This window comes from Diabrotica undecimpunctata, chromosome 6, assembly GCF_040954645.1.
Source record: "Diabrotica undecimpunctata isolate CICGRU chromosome 6, icDiaUnde3, whole genome shotgun sequence".
Classification (NCBI taxonomy): domain Eukaryota; kingdom Metazoa; phylum Arthropoda; class Insecta; order Coleoptera; family Chrysomelidae; genus Diabrotica; species Diabrotica undecimpunctata.
In genome coordinates, this window is record NC_092808.1 from 12,033,093 (window position 1) to 12,043,102 (window position 10,010).

The following is a 10,010-nucleotide window of genomic DNA, read 5'->3' on the forward strand; positions in this document are numbered from 1 at the left end:
AGGTGTTGTTATTTTGAGTAATTCACAGTGTTTATTAATAATTTTAGAGTTAAAAATAATGGCTTCTGATACAGAAAGTGTCATTGATCCTTTTGAAGGCACCCATACATCCAGTGACGAAGATTATGTGCCAATTAAAAATAAACATAACCACAATATTCAGTCCCTTACAAACTATACTTCATCCGATGATTCCTTTAGCTCTGATGGAGAAAATAAATAACCTGAAGCCATCCCTAATACGTCAGATGTTCCTGAAATGTCTAATAATACGACACAAAAAGGAAAAAAGCGACTTTTACGTACAGCATCATGGAAAAGAAACATACGAAAAAATAAACGAGTTAAGGGTGAGCCTTATTTGACCATTGCTGGTGTATATAAACCCGGAAAACATATTGGTACTAACTGCAACTGTAAGCTAAAGTATTTTGAAGAAATTGGGCATGAAAACTTTACCAAAATATTTCGCGATTTTTGTACCATGAGAACACACCATCTCCAAGATGCTTATTTATATGGAAATATTGACAAATTAGAAGTTAAACGAGTAAGACCACGTTCTGGCCAAGGAATGAAAAACAAATCATCATTTACTTACAAGGTAATATTACTGGTTGAAATATAAAATATAAATTGTTTGAGCTTAAGCTTTTACCAAGTATTTAAAATGTTTTATTGTTCCAGGTTCGCTGCCATGGGGCGACACGGAAAATTTGCAAAAAGGCATTTCTTTCATTACATGGTATTTCGAAAGCAAGACTTGAACGTTTACAGAATTACTTACATATGGGACATGGAACTCCTCCTGTGGATGGCAGAGGAAAACACGTAATAAGACCTAATAAAGTACCGGTCGGCACTGATGATAAGATACGTCAGCATATACTTAGTTACCCAAGATACAAATCGCATTACAGTTTGAAAGATAACTTGCAGCACTATTACCTCTCGCCACTTTTAAATATTGCAAAAATGCATCACATGTACTTAGAACAATACGAACCTGAACAATTACTTCTACAAAATAAAAATATGAAACCGATTGTAAAGTATGAATATTATAGAAAATTTTTTACAAAAAACTTTAAAATATCCTTCGGTAAACCAAAGTTAGATATTTGTCAGAAGTGTGATAAGTAGACTTCGACAAATATGCATATTGCATATTTTGCATATTGTGCATATTTTATGCAAATATTTCATATTTTGGCATATTTGTATAAAAGTTTGCATAAAGTGCATAAAAGTTCAGATTTTTATACTGTATTTGAAAATTTTTAAACATACCAATTTATTTCAATTCTTGTATGAAATTTTGTAGTCATTTTAATCAAGAAATGATCTAAGTACGTAATCTCTACAGGTACAAAACATTTACAATTTCAAAGAAGATCAATTTAAGTAGCCCTCAACATTCTTAGAAAGTCTCGGTCACTGAGGCATTTAGTTATTGGATAATCGCTAAGGGTTCGCTCATTTGCATTTTATGATCTAATCCCCAAATATATCTACAATTTATTGTATCTTAACAGCAGGTAAACGGCTAATAGTTTTGTTCCTAATTTAGGGATTTTCCAAAATCTCCCAGTTTATTGAATTAGGTACCTAAACATTTCTAATTTGATGCTCAGATTTGTAAATCATTTTTGTTTTGATATTCAAAGCGTAAACACTCGTTGTGCGTAACAAAAAGGAAGATTGTGATTTTATAATGCCTAAAACAACCAGTGCTTCAACTTGGATTAAACCTTATAAAGAGCTGTCTATGGATATGGGAAAAATCTACTGTTCAGTCTGTGGCAAAATTGTAAGTATCTAATATTTTCTATTAAATATCTAATATTTCATACATACAGGGTGTTTCCAAATGACACTTACAACGTTTGACTGTAGATACTTCTCGAAAAATTGAACAAAACGATATAGTTAATGAGGGGTCAAACTTATTTACTTTTCGAGATACAGGGTGTTAAAATTAAAAAAAATTAAATTCTTTTAGTTAATAACAACAATAACTTTAAAACCAATAAACGTATTTACTTGAAATTTAGTACTCGTAGGTTGTTTTTAAATGAAAAATAGCTTCCTTTAGTGAGAAAAAATTGTCCATGGTACAATACAATGGTGTGTATTTAGAAAAATTTTTCACCTTTACTTTTTTTTATGAAGTCAGCTATTCTAAAACACAATTATTTTTATTGTAATTGAATTAACAAAAAAAAAACTTTTGTTGAATTTTAAAATAAGTTATATGATGTACTAATGGTTAGTAACAAACACTAATTTGTGGATTAATACTGCATTTAAAACACTTAGCGAGTGTTTTTTTTCCAAACCAGTTATTTGATTAACCAAAAACACCTTGTATATTTTTATATTTTAAAGGTTGCGTTAAAATAAAGGTTTTTATTTTTATTTATAGATAGCATGTGAGAAGAAATTTCAGATAGACCAACATGTGAGAACTGCTTCACACATTGCAAAAAAAGGAAAAATAGGAGGAAAACATCAAACTTCAATGGCTAAATGTTTCCAATCTACTTCAAAAAAATTAGATGAGCAAGAAACTTTTAATGAAGACTTGTGTCGCGCATTAGTGTCTGCAAACATACCGCTTACAAAATTAGCAAATGTAAATTTTAGTTCGTTTCTAAAAAAATATTGCAAACTTAATGTTCCAAGTGATCGGTCTCTAAGAAGAAATAATGTGAACGGGCTATACTCGTTGGTGTTAATTAATATTAAGGAAGAAATTGCAGATAATTATTTTTACATATCTGTAGACGAAACCACTGATTCCTCAGGAAAGTATATTGCTCATTTATTGATTGGTGTTCTTAAAGAAAATACCTTACCAAAATCTCATCTTGTTTCATGCCAGCAACTTGAGAAAACAAATGCTTTAACAATTTCGCGTTTTATACAAGAAACATTAGCAACTTTTTTTCTTCCGACAACTATTCCTTCTAATAAATTACTGCTTATTTTATCGGATGCTGCTCCTTATATGGTGAAAGCAGGACAAAATTTAAAAATATTTTTCCCAGATTTAATACATGTTACTTGTGTAGCGCATGGATTAAACAGAGTTGCAGAGGAAATACGAAAAAAGTTTCCTCTTGTAAATACCATGATATCCAGTGTCAAAAAAGTATTTCTTAAATCTCCTATAAGAATTCAACTTTATAAAGAAATGCTACCTAACATTCCTCTTTCACCACAACCTATTTTAACGCGATGGGGAACATGGTTAGAAGCAGCTAATTTTTATGCAGATCATTTTGTTAAAATAAAGAACATAATTGATACGTTAACAGATGAAAGTTCCCAATCTCTTTTGGATTCTAAACAAACTTTTCAGAGTAACTTGCTTCAACAAGAACTTTCATTTATAAAATCAAATTTTAGTTTTGTTCAAAAAACAATTACTCAGTTAGAATCACCAAAACTGTCATTGTTCGAAAGTACAGCATTAATAAAAGAATTTGCGTCATGTTGTCGGAACGTTAGAGGTAATATTGGAAAAGATATTTTAAAAAAATTTGAAGCTACTATGGAAAAAAATAAAGGTTACCATATTCTTTCTGAAGTAGTCAGTGTTCTAGCTGGAAATATTTCGGAAACAATTAGAAGTTTTTGTTAGAAAATTTTGAACACCACTTGGTCATTTATTGTTACCATAATTCTAAATAAGTTTATTCATACTTAAAAATGATGTAGTTACTTAAAATAAATGTAAATCTTAATGAATAGTAGGAAATATTTAGTTATGTACACTTTTTTTTTTAAATAAAATTGTTACTATTTTACGATTTTTTTATTTATTTATGCGCATATTTTCTACATTTTTATTTGCATATTTGCCGAAGTCTAGTTATCATTCATTGGTTATTGTTGTTGGCCTCAAGGTATTGTTATTTTGAGTAAATCACAGTGTTTATTAATAATTTTAAAGTTAAAAATAATGTCTTCTGATACAGAAACTATCAGTGATCCTTTTGAAGGCACCCATACATCCAGTGACGAAGATTATGTGCCAATTAAAAATAAACATAACCACAAAATTCAGTCCCTTACAAACTATACTTCATCCGATGATTCCTTTAGCTCTGATGGAGAAAATAAAGAACCTGAAGCCATCCCTAATACGTCAGATGTTCCTGAAATGTCTAATAATACGACACAAAAAGAAAAAAAGCGACTTTTACGTACAGCATCATGGAAAAGAAACATACGAAAAAATAAACGAGTTAAGGGTGAGCCTTATTTGACCATTGCTGGTGTATATAAACCCGGAAAACATATTGGTACTAACTGCAACTGTAAGCTGTAAGCTGAAGTATTTTGAAGAAATTGGGCATGAAAACTTTACCAAAATATTTCGCGATTTTTGTACCATGAGAACAAAACATCTCCAAGATGCTTATTTATATGGAAATATTGACAAATTAGAAGTTAAACGAGTAAGACCACGTTCTGGCCAAGGAATGAAAAAGAAATCATCATTTACTTACAAGGTAATATTACTGGTTGAAATATGAAATATAAATTGTTTGAGCTTAAGCTTTTACCAAGTATTTAAAATGTTTTATTGTTCCAGGTTCGCTGCCATGGGGCGACACGGAAAATTTGCAAAAAGGTATTTCTTTCATTACATGGTATTTCGAAAGCAAGACTTGAACGTTTACAGAATTACTTACATATGGGACATGGAACTCCTCCTGTGGATGGCAGAGGAAAACACGTAATAAGACCTAATAAAGTACCGGTCGGCACTGATGATAAGATACGTCAGCATATACTTAGTTACCCAAGATACAAATCGCATTACAGTTTGAAAGATAACTTGCAGCATTATTACCTCTGGCCTCTTTTAAATATTGCAAAAATGCATCACATGTACTTAGAACAATACGAACCTGAACAATTACAGTCTGTCCCAAACCCTTCTTTCAGTGCGTCACTAATTTTGACGTCATACAGGATTTTAAGAATGTCGAGAATTATTGCATGACATTTTAGTTAAATTTGACAGTTGTAGGATCGTAACCTCTCTTTTTCTAATTGATTAATAATTTTAATATTAGTCTTTGTTCTTTCTCGATATATTTCGGTATATTTAAAATATTTTTATGACAATAAATACAAAATTTTCACTGTAAAATCTCTAATAATACTAACCTGGAATGATAATTATCATTTTATCAGTTGACATTGTGAAAGTACTGTCACGATCGTGACAATCTGAGTCAAATTATATTTATGAGCATCGTTGATTGGATATCTATTTAGCGTATTCTAAACTCCAACCAATTATACATCCGTAAGTAGAATTAGCTTTACCATAAATCATTTTCTAAGTTCTATGCATGATACCATGATTAAGAAGATAAGATATTGCGCATAAGTCGTGACGTAATTGGAGACTTGCACGTTCGTAATGTCAATTTTTTGTATGTGTCAAGAAATAATTTTTAATAAATAGTTTGGAGATATCCTTTTGTGTACGATTACTGTAATTATTAAACCTTTATTTAATATTATTATTTTGCTAATTGAATAATTTTATCATAGATTGCATAAAAATCCCATTTAACTTTAACAAGAATTCAAATTCTGGTCTCCAATGACGGCATGCGCGAACACGACCGATTTTGTGCTACGGGAAGATCCTATCTTGTTAGTCATAGTATCATGGTTCTATGTATAATAATCACAGATTCACGTTTTTTTCTGTCACTTCTAGCTTAATGTGTTAGAGAGAATTCGATCAACTATGACGCACTGAAAGAAGGGTTTGGGATGAACTATACTTCTACAAAATGAAAATATGAAACCGATTGTAAAGTATGAATATTATAGAAAATTTTTTACAGAAAACTTCAAAATATCCTTCGGTAAACCAAAGTCAGATACTTGTCAGAAGTGTGATAAGTTACAAAATTAAATTAATGCCGCCGATAATGATGACCAAAAAAGAGCATTGGAAACAGAGAAAAAACTACATATTACAAAAGCTGAAACTTTTTATCAAGACATGAAAGAAAAAACAGATTTAGCTAAGAATGATTTACAAGTAGAAGTTTTAACATTCCATTTTCAACAAAATTTGCCACTTCCAGTGTTCCAGTTCGAGTAGTGAAGTTTTCTACAAAATTCAACTTTGGGTATACAATTTTTGTATTCATGTGGGAAGTACTGGAAAAAGTTATTTTTATGTTTATGATGAGACAATAGCTGCAAAAGGACAAAACGATGTAGCTAATATACTACATCATTTTTTAAATAATCATATTAATCAAGACGTAACCACTATTTACATATTTTCTGATAACTGTTCGTCCCAAAACAAAAATTTTGTACTGGTACAGTTTTTATACCATTTTGGTAATTACTGAGAAGCTTAGAGTGATAGTGCACAGATACCCTGAACCCGGACATAGTTTCCTTCCCTGTGACAGAAGCTTTGGAGCCATAGAAAGACAAAAACGGAAACATGACAAGATATATTTACCCCAAGAATACTCAAAAATTATTGAAAATAGTAACAAAAAGTTTCAAGTTATTAATGTGACTCAAGATATGTTTCTGAACTTTAAGACCCATTTTCAACAATTTTTTGTGAAAAATCCTTCACGGAAGAACAACCAATTTATAATAATAGTCTCCCGTTTTATACCGCTGTCGCGGCTTTGGGAGTATAGCAGGGTAGTCTGCTATATCTAGGGCCTACGGTATACAAGGAAGGTAACATGGCCAGTGCTACGCTTCAACCGTCTATTATTACCCCTGTTTTTACCCAAGGTACTCATTTTTATTCAGGCTGAGTCGACCTGGGGCCTATAGACATTTTTAAAATGTCTAGATGTTCTTGCCGGCGGTGGGATTCGAACCCCGGACCACCGGCTTGCGAGTCAAGCATCCTACCGCTTGCGCTACGCAGACCCAACAACCAATTTACCATCTCAAAATATCGTGTCATGCGATATGAAAAATTAGATAGTGAAATGACCTTTAAATGTAGCGAAACCTTACTTTACTGTATTCAATACTTTTTAAATAAGAGATAAGAGGAACTTGCAGCCCCTGACCTTACCAAACCATGACCATAAGTTGAACACTGAAATGAGAAAGCTAAAAAAGAACAAATTCGAGCATGTTATGTCTTTGGCAACAAATTATGTGCCACAGTGTGATCAGTGGTTTTATGAAGCAATCCGAAATTACCATCAGAACGTCTCACCAGACAATAAGGAAACTTCGGTAGGTATCAGAATTCAGTGACAGTGAATAAAGAAAAATATATCAACTCTGCACTAACATTTAGTTGAAACTATGTTCTTATTTATTTCATTTAATAAATTGCTAGAAAATAATTTTTTGAATATGAAATTCTATTTTGTTTTATTTTTTCCCACAAAAAAAGATGAATACTTTGCATAAGCCAGTCAAGTCCAATTATTTTTCACCCATAACTTTTTTGTTTTTTAACTTACAACTTATTATTTAAAAAAAAAATAGTGTTAACAAGATGATCTTCAAATTTTAGAAAATACAAAATTTATCAGGATTTCATAGTTTTCGCTCAAAATGTTTTTTACTTCTCCTGAACATTTTGCTTTATTTGACATGACCGGTTTATGCATGGGACCCTTCACTTCTAACTCAAAGTTAACCTCATTGAATTTGGTAAACAAAACTGTTAAATAAACAATGTCGGGTTTTCATTTGATCAACATTTCTTTAAAATAGAGATTCTTAGTATCCAAAAACTGTAAAATACTTAAAAACATAACCTGCGAAACATAATCTCTAGAACACCCAGTGCATTTCGGTGAGAACGAATAATCTATGCAATTCCTTATCATTTTCTGATACAACTGTGCAAGAATTTTAGCTACTAGATACATACTAATCAGCCGCAATAAAGTCCAAATACGGCTGGTGCTTCATTTGCGGCTACTGATATTATATTTGATAAAAAGTCGCTTTTTCAGTAAAATAGTATTTAAAAACATTGAATATGGATTGTCACAAATCACAGTTAAGCAGACAGACAATTTGATTTAAAATTCTCTTTATGAAACATTGGATTTTATATTTAACATTTTTAAAATATCTTTTAATTAGTGATGTTGTACTTTACTTACCAGGTTTAAAGCAAAAGCAAAACAAACTTGTTATTAAAAAATCTTAGCTAAAAATTAATTTATCTCATCGCCTAACCAAAATTAAACATTTTCGCTAATATGAATCGTAGCTAGAACATTTTTATTTGTATTTCGTGACGGTGAAAAGCCCGAGGTAAAAGCTTGATACATTTTCCCTGGTTAATCCAATTTCCTACTTGAATTTAATTATGTGTATACATAGCGTTAAAATATGACTTTTAATTTAAAAAAGGTGGTATTAATCGCTCATAGCAGGAAATTTCATAAAGTTTCATACGACGTCGGTTCTACCTGTGGCATATTTACAGCTTTATTAATTTGTTTAAAGTGGCGCAGTCGTGGTTTATTTTGAGGGAATATGTCGATTGTTAAAAAACTCGCACTAACATAACAAACTAGTAAATTAAAATAAGTAATCTTCGCTCCCTTTTTATTCGTGCTGCTGGAAACTAACTAAAACGTTGCTCACGTTGTTTACAAGATTAAATTAACAAAAGTAACTACAGCATCAGTGCTGGAATGTACGTACCAAATTTTCATCACTTATTAAAAACTATATATGTACAAGACGATAAAAGGGGCAAACATTTTTATCTATTGCAAATCAATTTTCTGCGCGAATTTTCTCTTGCAAGCAAAGTTGTGGATCGAAAATAATCGTTTGTGGCAAGATAAGGGTTTCACCTTAAAGAAAAAGGTGATACTTATCCCATTTACGGTCCAGGAAAGAACAAAACTTATGAAAAAGTCAATAATGAAATTATCTTTGTCGCAAGCAACAAGGAGAATTTCATAAATTGTACCCAGACTTTCGCAGATATGATAACCGTTTCTATACATAATTTTGAACGAATTTTAAAAGTTTTGATGAATCAGGCAAAAAACAACAAACAAATTTTAGGAAACAAGTAGATGCTACAGAACGATTTTATTTTTAATACATACGTTGTAGTCGATCGGATAGCCAAGCGGGCTGGGCGGCTGGCTTCTCCTTCGCTTCACTGCGAGAGATGTCAGTTCAATCCCCAGCTCGGTGTACGGAAAACAAAAAGGCTAACGCAGCAGTTTAAAATTCTAAATGAATCTGCGGCTTAGTCTAGAATATGCTGGTATCTGATCGGCCTATGGTGGAGCAGTACGGCAAGAGATAAGGGCTTGCGGCTTGGTGATACTCCTCCATAGATCCCTACCGGAAGGGCGTGTGCCGCCTAAAAACGGTATATATATATATATATATATATATATATATATATATATATATATATATATATATATATATACGTTGTAATCTCATATAGCCTTTCCTATTCAAATAACCAACGAGGCTCTGACGTCCAAGTATTTACCTCGATAAGCAAACCCCCATTTACTGGCCAACGGCTTCGGGCGATTGAGTTTGTAAGTGGAAGGGTACTTATCCTGAGATTGAGAAATTGGTCTCGAAGGCGGAAGAATCAAGAAAGTGGTCAACAGCATCAGAATGCAGAAGGCAACGAGAAACCACTGCATCAAAGGTCCCTCATGACATTTCTAGTAGAGCTATCATGGCAAACACACCTAAAGTGGAAACAGCTACTAATCATGGAATACGGAATGCAAGATTCGGCAGATGAGGTGATTCACCTCTAGATCACAGGGACTCTCAGGTCGTAAACCAGAGAAACCCCTGTGACAGAACTGGGAAAGTCTCTCTGAAAACTCAGAGTTGATTATCAAAATATGTACCTGGAATGTGAAGACAATGTATCAGGCTGGAAAACTTCATAATACCATTGAAGAAATGGCCAGACTTGAAGTAGGTATTGGGCATAAGCGAAAGGAGATGACCAAATGGAG

General features: G+C 32.2%; 1 pseudogene; it reads left to right on the forward strand.

Annotated features, from left to right (window-relative positions):
- Positions 1-484: 484 nt before the first annotated feature.
- LOC140443502 (uncharacterized) lies at positions 485-9,803 on the forward strand (annotated as a pseudogene).
- Positions 9,804-10,010: the final 207 nt, after the last annotated feature.